Source organism: Pseudonaja textilis, chromosome 2, assembly GCF_049901715.1.
Source record: "Pseudonaja textilis isolate UNSWEBS1 chromosome 2, rPseTex1.2, whole genome shotgun sequence".
Lineage (NCBI taxonomy): Eukaryota > Metazoa > Chordata > Lepidosauria > Squamata > Elapidae > Pseudonaja > Pseudonaja textilis.
Genome location: NC_141991.1, coordinates 86,626,385 through 86,640,517, shown reverse-complemented (window position 1 = coordinate 86,640,517; position 14,133 = coordinate 86,626,385).

Here is a 14,133-nt window from a genome sequence, read left to right as displayed (position 1 = left end):
AAGATTAGAAATTAAAATATGTATCGAATCAAAATAATGAACCATGTTCCATGTTCAAACAAAAACTTCCTTCACAAATGTAATGTTTCTTTCAGTATTTTGTTCCATCTTCACGTGTTAGTGGCACCATTTTGTGAATGGCTGACTTTAGGGATCTGCAGTCCTCTAAAAAGGGTTTTGGGTGAAGAAGAATCCTTTGTTTAATCTAATTGTAATGAACAGCAGAATAAGTATGTATGTTAGCAATTGTAATAAGTTTTCAGCAAGTTGTTACCCTTTATTGCAGCGTAGATAGAGCAGTAGCATTGGGGGGGGGGGCTGGAGTGTGGAGGGGCACACAGGAATCAGATTGATACAAGCTTTGCCTCTTTTTTTCAGTTGTCAAACATGCCCAAAGGGACAAAGGTACAGCAGGATATTGTAATACTGCTTTTCTCATTCTGAGAAAAACAAGAATCTGCCAGTGTCACCGATTAAGTAAAACAGGGTTTTCTAAAGCCATATTTTATTTTATGATTTTATGAGCACCATAAAATCTAAAGTCATAAAATGAACAGCAAATACAGTTACAGCATTATATGCATGCCTTTTAGGGGAAAAACACACATGCTTTTTATTTCAAATGGAAAATGTATCATCCTAATTAATTAGTTAAATTTTATTTAATGGAAATGTTGAGTTCTGAAACTTACCTTATGAATCTGGGTACCTATGTACCTATGTACCCATACTCTTGAGAAGTCCTTTCTTAGAATTAATTGTCAGAGTATATTCATTAACTGGCAGAGACATGGTTAACAAAGTAAGCATGGCAACAGACCAGCCAATGGGAGCTCCATGAGTCATCCAGAGTGACTGTTTAAAACCAAAAGCACTTTCTGAGATTCATGAATCTTCATCCCATGCTGTTTTAATTCCACAAATAATGTTTGCATATTCACTAAATGCTGCTGAATGGATTCTCCAGGTTGCAAACTGGCTCTGTATAACTTTCTTGATAATTGCATGATAAAAAGAGCCTCTGTGGTGCAGTGGTTAGAGTGCAGTGCTGCAAGCTACTTCTGCAGCTAGCTGCCTACAATTTAGCAGTTCAAATCCCACCAGGCTCAAGGTTGACTTCCTTCCTTCCATGGTGGGTAAAATGAGGACCCAAATTGTTGGGGGCAATATGCTGACTCTGTAAGCCACTTAGAGAGGGCTGGAAATCACTATAAAGCTGTATAAGTGCTATTGCTACTGCATGCTGACACACTCACATGTACAATCCTTAACTTTTGCCAGACCTCCTTTGCAGTCTTTTCAATGGATGATTGGTATCAATTGAATCATAACTTTTTAGAACAGCTGTGATTTCTGTGAAGAAGCAATCTGAAGATGATACACATTGACTTTCCAACATTTTTGCATTTAATTAAGAAAGATGCCATCAGATAACTGGACATACATAATTCTTTAGGTTTCATCATGCTTCTATAGACCTTTTGGGGGGCAATTAATGAAAGCAATAAAGATTCTTAACTATCTGCTAATAATGAATTGAATCCCAAATCAAATTTAAAGAGCAGACCTAAGCTACCACACATGGTTTATTGTCTTAACTGCAGGAAAACTTCCCACTTGTTAACTTTCTGTGAAGGCTGGTTTATGTAACCTTTAGGAATATGGCCAAGTTATTTTCAGTTCTGGCCAAAAGCCCAGACAAAAATATGGGTGGGGCAAAGCAGCTGTCAGAAAGATCCATTGTACATTTAATGGTCCCACCATGCCGCCAACCATCATCCAAGTGAGAAACACAAGCCTTGGAACACTGTTCCAAGGCAAATAACAAGTAATTCAGACACAAAGATCCTGAGACCAGACTGATCTGATCAAATAACCATGTACAGATGTCAACTAGTCCTATAAATGACCAGCTCCCAATTCATTAGGACACACAGATGGGGTGAAAAAAATATTTGAGGGAGAGGGAAAGGAAGGGGGAGAGGAGGAAGCCAACATCAGGCTTATGGCTGGCAGCTGCTGGTTTTGTGTTCTAATTACAGCTTTTCTTCTGTCTGTAATAAAACTTGCTTATTCAAGAACAATGTTTTGTAACCTTTCTCTGCTAATCTTCAAGTTTGACTAACGATCTGGTGAAGCCTGACAACAAGGTCACACATATTACATTGACTGAGCCAAACTCAAGCATATCATAGCATATTTTAATGAGATGGCATTTGGTTGCTGGTTTGGGTACCCCATTATAAGAAGTACAACAAAATTGAAAATGAATGTACTATGGTTCCTTGCAAGGCTATTCTATATATTCAGAGACACCTGTATGCACAGATGGTTTTATGTTTAAATATTATCCTCAGTCACAGTGACCCAATGATTCAAGTGATCCAGTTTCAATGGCACAGGGCAGAACAAATGTATATAATCCTTAGAATTAGCAAACTTGTTATAAGACAGTCTTTTCAAGCCTTGTGCTACCCCATTATATAGAACTTTTGTTCTTCACACTTCTGCTGGAAACTGTGAATGATGGGATTTGCAGTTCTAGGAGGAAATATTGCTGGGAAGGCTCTTACTGAGTGAAATAGTAACATCTTTCACTTGTGAGCAAAGACTTTGAATTCATAATTACCCCTTTAACAGCTCCAAGTTGGATTGGTGGGCTGCTTGCATCACTGAAAATATACTGGGATCTCGTCTTTATTGCAAATATTTAGACTTTGTTTCTCAGTCCTTTGGAAAATGATTGCCACTGCCAAAATAAATCCTCAGGAGGTAGGAGTTTAAATGCTATGATGGAGAGCATATTTGCTCTTTATACAGATTCCTATGCAGCTTCATATGATTGAAAAGACCAACTGTGCACTCCACAATCATTGCATGGAACTAAATTTATTCACTTATCCTTGGCAACTCCTGTTTCTAGTTATTTAATGTTAGCACTATGTGGCATACAGCTTTGCCACTAAAAATGGACACGAATTTGGGAATGTACCCCCAAATTTCTCATTCCTATCATTCAACCGCCAAATTCTGAACATTGAGGGAAAACATGGAGCATAAACTTCCACTCTTCCTTGTTTGAATGCAGGTGAAACATATGGCCTAGTAACTCAGTTTTCTTCATTTTCTACCGTTCCTTGCTTTAAAAAAAAAGTTCTGGAAAATTTGATTTACTTTTATCCTGTTTTGGATGATTCTAATAAAGATATTGCCATCTATGGATGTTGATGAAAACTGGATTAGGCTGACATTTGAACAGGAGAATGTCCTTCTTTAGATCTCCCTGCTCATTATGTGAAGGTTGAGGACTGAAAGGACAGGAGTTCAGGATGTTGGTGGCAAGCTGCTTTCTTCACTGCTAAACTGAAATACTCTTCATTAATCTTGGAATGGATAAATAACAAATCTATTGCCAACATTTACCTGTCATTATTGTCTCTGTTCCCAGTTGCCACAGACATTTTACACACACACACACCCCCAAGATAATACGTGTTAACAGGTTTTATAACCTTGTGGCTAGCTTTGGACAGAGCCAATCTTAAGGCAGAAGATGCTACTTTAACACAAGTACAGCTTAGAAACTATTTAAGCCTTTCTCACTCATGGGTTTGGGAAGGAGAGGAAGGCAAGATTGCAGCAGGAAAAAAGATGTTGCCAGAACATGTTGGTACCATGATTAGCGGTAGGAGGGGAATAGTTAAAAACATTTGCACACAAATCCCCGCATCTGCGATTGTAGCAAAAAGTGTTAGTGAAAAGAAGTCTTGGTCTAGTAATACCTTCACTAAATAGCACTACTATTTAGTGATTACTACTCTACTATTTAGTAGAGATTTAAATAATAAGAAATGGGATTTTAACTAACAGAATGTGTGTCTGTTGAACAGAGCTGGCCTGAAAGACTCTCTTAAACAGTGATGGGCTTCCTGAGAGAATTTCAGTCAGCTATGAACACTCATGAGAGATTCATGATGAAGCAAAAGACTGTCTATAGGAACTTCCCAAATCTGCAATTCTACAGTATAGGTTGATGTAAATGAGAAAAGGAGATGAGGTGGAAATGATAGGATGGAAGAAACACCCTCAGGTCATTTCTAGTTTTATTTTCAAAAGCTCTTTTTAAAAATAATTCCTTTAAAAATGTTTCAAGGCAAAAGTGTGAAACAAAATGTAACAAAAAAAAAAAACATCAAATTTAAATAACTCCAATGAGTTAAGCTAGTGTTGGACTTCCTTCCTAACTTAATAAAAGCTAGGAAATGCAAAGCTGACCCTTATATCTCAAAGGATCAGCCTCTTTCATTTTTTATTCAAACAAGAAGGGCACAATTTCAGAATTAATCTGAGCTTGGTCTGATGTATGAAATATGGAAGGAACAGTTAACAATCCCTTTTTCTTCTTCTGAGTGGCAATAATAATAACTATAATGAGAAACAGGATATCCCACCTTAACTTTTAGGGTTCAAGAGACTATAAAAAGCACCCTTCCAATTTTATATCTAAAATATCTTTTTCAGATAATTTGGGCTGAGCAATGGTGAGCTGAAGATGGCTTTGAATCTAGATTTCCCTGAAGTATTTTTTTTAATCAAAAGCTGTTTTTCTTTTTAAAAAACTGACAAAAATCAAGGTTGCTAGAGGCTATCATTATCACGTAGCATCAGCCTACAATTTCCTATCTGTGGCAAATGAAGTAAAAAACTATATTTGCATCCTTGATGTTTGTAATCTTCCTGTTAAGATTTCAGATTTTATATTCTGTTTTTATGTTAACTTTGTGTTCCTTTTCACTGAAATATGATGGGAATGTGCCATACAATAAATAAGTAGCCTATGAGAATTCAAAGAAACAGTTAATGGCAGCCACTCTTGATTAAATCATTATTAAGTAAGGAAGAATAAGATGTGAATGAATTCTTGAATATTAGCACTACCACCTCTATCCTGGTCCCAGTCTAATATCCCAACTGCTAAAAACATTGACTTTTGTTGAGTCTGCTCTCTAATTCCACCATTGCTATTCTTATGGTTTGGACAAGTTGTTTGGATGAATGTTTTAACATCCCAACAAAATAGAAATATCTATTGCTAACTTCCCTCAATGAAATATTTAACCCCATTTCACTGGAAAAGCACAAGAATGTGTTCAAATGTTGGGAGCTTACTGTGGAATATTGGTGAAAGTACAATACACAATCAATACATTTCTCATGAGATTGATTTGTGAGAAAAATTTGTAATAAAGAGAAATTCATTGACCTCGTTTATTATTATTAACCTCATGCTCAAATACTTTATACAAGTTTACATTTTCATAATTTCATATTTTGCGAAGGTCAAGGCATTGTGATTTATGGTTCATTTATATAATATGAACAAATTCATGGTGACAGGGAACCACATGAGGCTAATTCCTCATTGTGTACTCAGAGAAGAAGACTCATTTCCCACCAACTCACTATGATTTCACAGCTGTAGTTTTACTTATAGGACCATTTCCTGTATAAATCAGTACAGGCACCAGAATTAATTTTTTTTCTTTCCTTTTTATCCCCCAAGAAAAATAAAAGAGGTTTCAAAGATCACAGAATAGTTCATAAGAGCTTGTAATGATTAACTGACAATGGTAAACCTGTACTGTGGACAACATCAAGGACTGTTTGCTTAATAAACTAGTGACGTTTACAGGTGGCCTCTAAGTGCCTGACACTACTTTCCTTAAATGGACTGTATCCTTTTCCTTGTTCTGTGTGGATCTGAAAGAATTAAATTCCAATCTTTGAAAAGGGCTGTGCAAGAGTAGGAGGCCCTCCCAGAAGGTGGCTGAGATCACCCCAAGAACCAAACTGTTTCCCATACTTAAAGGTCCTACTTGTAGGAGTCATTCCATTACTAATGATGCTGGGAAAGGAAGAAAAAAAAGTTTCCATTCACCATGAAAGACTTGAGAACATGGTGACTGAGGTACTCTCTGAGCCAGTATGTTCAGTAGGGGAACTTTGAGACAGTCAGTATCATTCAGTTTCCTCTTTCATAAAGCTTGCATGAAGATAACATGGATTCAAAGGAAAATCATGGAACCTAAACTGAATCCCCATAATAGCAATAGCAATAGTACTTAGACTTATATACCACTTCACAGTGCTTTACAGCCCTCTCTAAGTAGTTTACAGAGTCAGCCTATTGCCCCCAACAAACTGGGTCATCATTTTACTGACCTCGGAAGGATGGAAGGCTGAGTCAACCTAAAAAGGCAAAACATTGTTATGAAGTAAATAAAAGAAGTACACAATCTGGATGTATTCTAGATCAGACTGGTTGTCCCTTCAGAAGTTTCCTTTCCAATTTTTAGAAGCAGCAAGACCCTGTAGGAAAGAGTTGGCAAGGCCAGCCCTGGGTGAAGTGAGAAAATAATTCTGATTAATTTTCTTAAGCTATATATCTATAACAGAGGTATTTTACTATGATAACTATTTAGTTCCTAATAATACAGACCCATTTTAAAGGAAAATGAGGGTGGTATTGATGATTGTAACAGTGCCTGTATTATGAGTATTAACAATTTTTTGGATATTATTACTTAGCCATAGCAGATTGTAACAGAGACAAGGATCACCATTCAGAGTCTTCCTCAGTTGCTAATTTATAGCCAGAAGTAATATGCATTTATTTATGTATTCAATTTGTGAGGCTCAATCAGTGATTTGGGGCAGTGAAAATATTAGAAATGAAATAAAAGCAATTAGAATAATGCCAACATTAAAATAATAGCTGGCAAGAATAAATCATCTATGGTAATATCTAATATAACCAAGAAATGACTTTGCACACTCAGGGCCCAAGGCTAGTCACTGAGCTAGGTCTTTAAGAACTTACAAAAATCTAGAACTTGTGGTCTTATGATAAATCAAGATTCTAGGATCTGCCATCAGCAAAATCAAAACATAGTATTACTAAAGGCAAAATAGCATCAAATATGCATTGCCATTTTCTCTATTTCTCCTCAATTGCTTTCTGGTCTCAGGCATTCAGACTGTGCAGGAACATGACCAGTTGCATAGCTGTTTATAGAGCAGGCACAATAAGTACCAAAAATCAGCAGTGGAAATACCAAGGGGGCCATGGGGAGAAGGGGGTAGAGAGTAGGGAAGGTAGAAAGTAGGGAGAGAGGGACCTCCACTTCCCTCCTCTTCTGGTCCCCATTGCAGTTGCATATCTTGTTACAACCATCTTAAACTAGCCCGGGCACATTCTTCCCAATAGGTAATGCCACTGTTGTTTAAAAAAAATGCTATATGACACAGAAATCTCCAACAGCAGATTTGCAAATTGTGTAATAATTAAAGCACAGGCATCAATAGAGCGCCTTACTTTTCTCAGAAAAAATCCAGAAAATTTATCAGAAAAAAAGTCACCACTGGAAGGAAGGCCTGTAGTGGCAGTGCCTACCTTTACAGTAGATGTAACTGTTTCTCCAGGTGAAAGAGTACTATTTGGGCAGGTAGCAACAGAACAGGAACCCCCCTCCCTTCTCAGAATAAGCTTTTAAATAAATTACTACAGTTTTCCCATTTTGGTTTCAGAGTGCATGGTGAGAGCATCAAATCTGACATTGGCCCACAAAGAATAAATGACTTTCATTTTAACAAAGGCATAACACTAGAAAGATGGGACTAGACCACGGGTGTCAAACTCGTGGCGTCACGTTGCTGTCACATGACATTTCGCGATGTTTTTTCCCTTTGGGGAGCTGGGGTAGGCATGGCCTGCCCATGTCAAATATTATTCTTGTGGGAGGATTCAGCAAGATCTCAGTTTAAAGGGCAGTTTCACACCCCTGGACTAGACCATGAATTCTAGTCCCATCTTAAGCACACAGCTATCTTGGTGAACATAGGCCAATCACTCATTCCCAGCACAAGGGAGCAGGCAATGGCAAACCGCTTCTGATGCTGCAGAAAAACTTCAGGAATTTATTCAGGCAGTCATCAGGAGTCAATGTGACTTGAAGGCACACAAAAAAGGGAAAGCTTTTAGAAACTGGATTAGCTACATCAAGTTGGAGGAGGCAAAAATTTGCCTACTAGAACTAGCAATCATTGACTAGATCAAGCAATAAGATAAAGAGAGAATAGGGGCATAAAAAAGGATGTATCAGAGGAAAGTAGCAATGACAACAAATGATAGTAGACATCTATCCAAATTGGACTAACCTCCAATTTCTTTGCAATTTGTTGCAATGGTCACTGTTCTTGCAGAGCCTGAATCTCTGGTCCAGACCGGAAAATATGTATCTCAATGTCCTTGCTTCTCTGAAGATTTCCAACCATAGAAAACTTAAGCTTCCTCTACTCTTGAAGCCAATCTTCTTGCTTCTCTTTAGAAAAGGACATCTACTGTGTTTATTGGAAACTTTAAAGTTATCCACTAGCCAGTAGCCTATACCCTTAAGAAACATTAGATTACAGTACTGCAGCTGCTTATCAAATAGTGACAAAGAAATAGCATTATAGGAGAGTTGGTTTGCTTACAATGATTAAGTTTCCAAGCTAGAAACTAAGAAACTGTCAGTTCTAGTTCCATTTTAGGCACAAAGCCAGTTGGATTACCTTGGGTTAGTCACTCTCTGAGTCCTGGGAAGCAAGCAAGGGCAAAGATTTCGGAAATCTTGTCAAGAAAACTGCAGGGACTTGTTCAGTCAATTATCAGGAGTCAGTATGACTCAAAGGCACACACATATACAAGTACTATAGACTTCTGCAGCAAACGAAATTTATATAAGGTACCAACCAGAGTTGTAAACTGTACAGTTTACAAACTGTATGCAAGCTTTTAAATTCTTTTTCTTTTTTTGTAAATTTTATTTGAGTTTTCACAAAAAAATACAAATAAAACATCTTTTTTGAAAGTAGCGTAATCCTGGGTTACATTTCTTCGTACAGACACAAATTCAGGTTCATGCTCATTTTTATATTCTATTCCATATCTTATTACTATTTTACATTTTCTACATAGCTTCTCCCCTCTTTTAATTTTCTCAATTTTATTTTAATTATCTCGTCTCAATTCAAATCATTATATTTATACTTTTGTCTGTCTTGTTTCAATTTCATATTATCTTTTCTCATTAAACAAAGTTTCTCCGATAGTTGCTGATTGGAGTATGACACCTTTATATCTTTTAAGTTTATCATTTAACTCTCTTTTAGGCTTCAATATATACCTTAAAGTTATAACATTCAATATAATATATAACTTCCATTTGGATTCTGCTTGGCACATTCTTAAAATACACACTATATTCTTTAAAAAAGATTATAAATATATGTAATTAAAACAACACATTCCATTCCAATTCAATTCTATCATTAATGTTAATATTCATTAAAATCTTAACTTCTTTAACATTACTTTTCAATTAAATATCATACTTCTATGGGAACAGTTATAAGCTTTCCATAATTAATTCCCCCTCCGCCTCTTCACTTATATTTTATAAAACATTAACTAATTAAAATGTTCCTGTCCCTTCCTAATTAAATTTTCTCATTTATTTTATTTCATTTATTTTATTAACAAACATTTCACTAAATTACACAAAACTATTTTATCCCTCATTTTAATCATACATTGTTTCCAATTTTCTAAAGTTATTTCTATTACTAATATAACAATACAATCTTATGTACCTTTACAGAATCCCTTTTTTGGTTAAATTTTCACCCATTATCTCTAAATAGGCCCTGTTTCTCTATATCTTGTTTCAGTCCTTTGTAACTTCTTTTCCTTTCCTTCTTCCCTCTCTTCTTCTCTCTTCCCTGTTTACCCCCTTGTCTCTCTACCTCTATTTCTCTCTTCTGTATTCCCCTCTTCTGTTGCTTTCCAGTATTATACTTATTTTTCGAATTATTTTTCTTTTCTTTGGTTGTTTTTTAAGTCTTAAATTCTCCATTCTCTTTCCCCCCTTTCCTTTTTCTTCCCCACATAGAATTACTTGTTCATTAAAGATGGCTTCTTCTTTGTCCCAGTCTTCTTGTTTTGCAGGCGTTTCTTGTTGTTTCTCATAGTTCCAAATCTCCATTTCTAAGAATTGAAAAACGAAGCCAAAAGAACCTCTCCCTTTTTGTGCATCTTCTTTGTACTTTTTAAGTTCCATTTTCAATTCATCCAGAAGTAGTGCCATTATATAAATTTTTAAACAACCACCCGATTAATTTTTGTCATTCAAATGCAATAACCAAGAATCCAAATATCATCAAGTAATCCAAATACACGCAAGCTGTTTCTTTTTGCTTTTTTTTTTTTCACTTTCTCTTCCTGGAGTTCTACTGTTTAGTTGCCAAGTTTCAGTTAAAATGTATCTTTTAGAAGTCTAGTTGAAGTTTTACTGTAGACTCCTTTTAATTCCAGGCAGTCTCCTTCCTCTTTCCAGATCCTACCCTTTTATTCTTTTTCTCTCCTTTCCTGCTTATAAAAAAAAAATTTAGTGTCCAGAAATCCTTATTATCCCTTTGACATTTTGTTTTATTTTCAGCTTAATTGCCTGTTGATCTCAAAGCGGATTTTTCCGATTTCTTATTTAAATCTCTTAGTTATCAATATAGGGAAAGGGAAAGAAGAAGAAAAAACCCAAACTTTTCCCTTTTCACTTTCCTTCGCTGCTTCAGACTCTTCTTTGGGAACAATGTTATTTTTTTGTAAGTTTAAACTCCAGGGTACCTTAGTTGTTGCTTTTGCAATTTAACCCGGTCAGCCAAAACTTTCACTTCTTATCTTCCTCCTGCACATTCTTTTCTGGTCAAGTTCTTCTTTGAGATGGCCATTTCTGACCACTGCTGCAACCGCCTTCGGGAAAGGGAGTAATGGCCAACTGAGGAGGAGAGATGCGGTTAACCTCAATCCTGCTGGCAGTCTCCCCCCTCTTCACCACCTCTACGGGGTAGCTTAGCCCTGAAACCAGCTGGCTTGGGGCGCTCCAGCGGTGAGCCTAGACCGAAACCACGCACAATCGCGGATTTCTGTCTGTCGCTAAAGAAGCTCAAAACTGGAAGCCTCCAAGCTTTTAAATCCTTAACATTTGAACAAAGTAATGAGATGTCACAAATGTGTTTGATTGACCAACTCTGTCTCTACATGTTATCATATACAGTATCATATTTTTGGAATACAGAGTTTGATGTGTTATGAAGAACGTTGACTCTAATGAGCCTGGAGAATCGGTTTTGGATGGTAAATTATCAGAAGCTTTGAGCCCTGTGGTTGATTCCTCCCTTGAATGCTAATAACACCTCAAATGTCTGTATGAAGGAAAAAGTTTACAGTATACATCAGGGGTGTCAAACTCGCAGCCTGTGGCCCGGATGCATCATGTGCTGGCCCTGCTCCCATCCAGTTTAATGAAGCAGGGAAAAGTCCTGATGCATCAGGTGATGCCACTATGATGACTCAAGTTTGACACCCCTAGTATACATGGAATAACAGAAATTGGAATAGCAGGTTTCAAGTGGGGACTGATTTGTGCAAGCCAATGGGAAAGAAAATCCTTCCATATAAAACAGAAAAATATGATCTATTCTTTTCTCAAGAGGGCAAAGAGTTACCATACTTTTTATGGCATCATGGTTGGCCAGCAGTTGTTTTTGGTTGAAAGGCAGGTGGCTGATCATGTTTGCCAAGGAAAGCAAAGAGTTATGGGAAGAAACAATTTTTCTCCAGAGGGTTAATATTATGATCCATGACAGTTCCTCTTTCAAGAAGAGGGACAGCCTATCTGAATCATAGAACAGTGGATCACAGTTCAAGTCAACCTCATGCATATGAGCAAGATGAAAGTCAGAATGCAAAGATCAGAATTCAGGAGCTCAAGCAGAAATATAAGACAAGGCACGCACACCCCTATCTACCTCAATTCCAATTACTGCTGGCCTTAAATGCAAGCTATTCAATGCAAGAAGCCTTGCGAATAAAATACCTGAATTTCTCCTATTACTAAATATGGCTAAATTCGACATTATATTTGTCTGTGAAACATGGCTCAACGCATCTCTCCCTGACTCCATTACCACAGTAAGAGACTATCACGTTTACCGATCAGATCATGAAATTCGTAGAGGAGGTGGTGTTGCTATCTTCTATAAAAAGTCCTTACATCTAAAAAACATCCAAGTTACCCAGGAGCTTGCTCTTCCTGAGACCATCATCTGTGAACTATCCTTAAAAATCACATTTCAATTCTTACTATGTTACAGAGCACCTGAATATGACATCGAACATGCAAACAAGCTAAATACACTACTAACATGGGCAGCATCCTGCCCACACGCTTTTCTCTTTCTTGGTGACTTCAGTCTACTTCATATTGACTGAATGAATGTACAACTGAACCCATACACGCAACCTTCTACAATGCTGTTACAAATCTGGGACTGGAACAACTAGTAACCAACAACACTAGACTAAACAACTGCCTCGATCTCATCTTCTGCAATAGTTTGAATTTAATTTACGGAATACAAACTAAAGAACCCTTTTCCCGCAGTGACCACAATATGATTGACTTTTGTCTCAACATACGCCCACACAAAAATCACCACAATGACGTAATCCCCCAAAAAGGCAACTATGATCTTATAGACAATGATCTCTCATCCCTTGATTGGCAATTTCGATTCACTGGATGCAATACTGTTGAAGACCATTACAACATATTTTTACTTGACGTCAAAAGAGTCATCAAACTATATGTACCAATAACAATCCAAAACCAGAAAAAATAAATTACCCATAACAATAAGGAAACTTCAATTCAACAAGAGATCACTCTGGCGGAAAAACAAATCTGGTCACGTTGCCAATTTCAAAAGCCAATACAAAAATTTATGCCACCAGATAAAGACGGAATGCACCAATTATCACATTAAACAAGAGGAAAATGCACCTATGCACCAATTCCACCTGCACTTTTTATAATTTTGTAAACAACAAACTAAAAAACTCAAGGTCCATCCCACCCCCGATAGGACCTAATGGTAAAGATTGCAACAAAGACAGCATTAAAGCCAACATCTTTAACACATTCTTTGGCTCAGTATTTGTAAACAGCAATGGATCATGCCCAGTATTTCCTAGCCGAACCACAGATAACTACAATGATCTAATACATATCGATTTTACAGAAGAGTTGTTGAAAAAGCACTACGCAATCTAAAACCATCTCTATCTATTGGACCGGATGGAATATGTGCCTACTTCTTAAAAAAGCTATCCACTGCCATAGCTGAACCTCTAAACATCATCTTTGAAAAATCTTTCAGGACCAGCTCCTTGCCTAACCTATGGTCACAAGCCATGGTCATCCCCATCTTCAAAAAGGGAGACCCCAGCCTAGTTGAAAATTACAAACCAATGTCTTTATGCTGCGTCACCTGTAAAGTCATGGAATCAATTATTAACCAATCCATTATCCTCCACTTAGAGACAAACAACCTACTCTCCAATAAACAATTTGGTTTCAGGAAAAAACTATCCTGTAATTTGCAATTGTTACACTAGAAAAACATATGGATGACACAACTCGAACAGGGCAAAGCAATAGATGCAATCTACATAGGCTTCTGTAAAGCTTTTGATTGGTATCTCTGGACAACTGCATAACTGCATAGAAGCATTTCTGTCAAACAGACAACAAATGGTCAAAATTGGGAGCGTCCTATCAAATTCTGTATCTGTCAATAGTGGTGTCCCCCAAGGCAGTGTTCTAGGACCAACTCTCTTCATACTCTACATAAATGACCTCTGTGGTCATATTAAGAGCAACTGCGTTCTTTTTGCTGATGATGTAAAGCTGTTCAATACCACAGACAATACTGCTATCCTTCAAAAAGATCTTGACTATGTATCAGAATGGTCAAACAAATGGCAACTTCAAATCTCAACAAATAAATGCTCTGTCTTACATATTGGCAAAATATATATATATCAGAAAATAAAATACAAGCTGAATAGTCAAGATCTTGTTTATGATCCAAGCTCTGTAAAGGACCTTGGAATACTCATCTCTAATGATCTAAGTGCTAGCGCCCACTGTAACTACATAGCTAAAAAGGCATTAAGAGTTGTTAACCTAATCC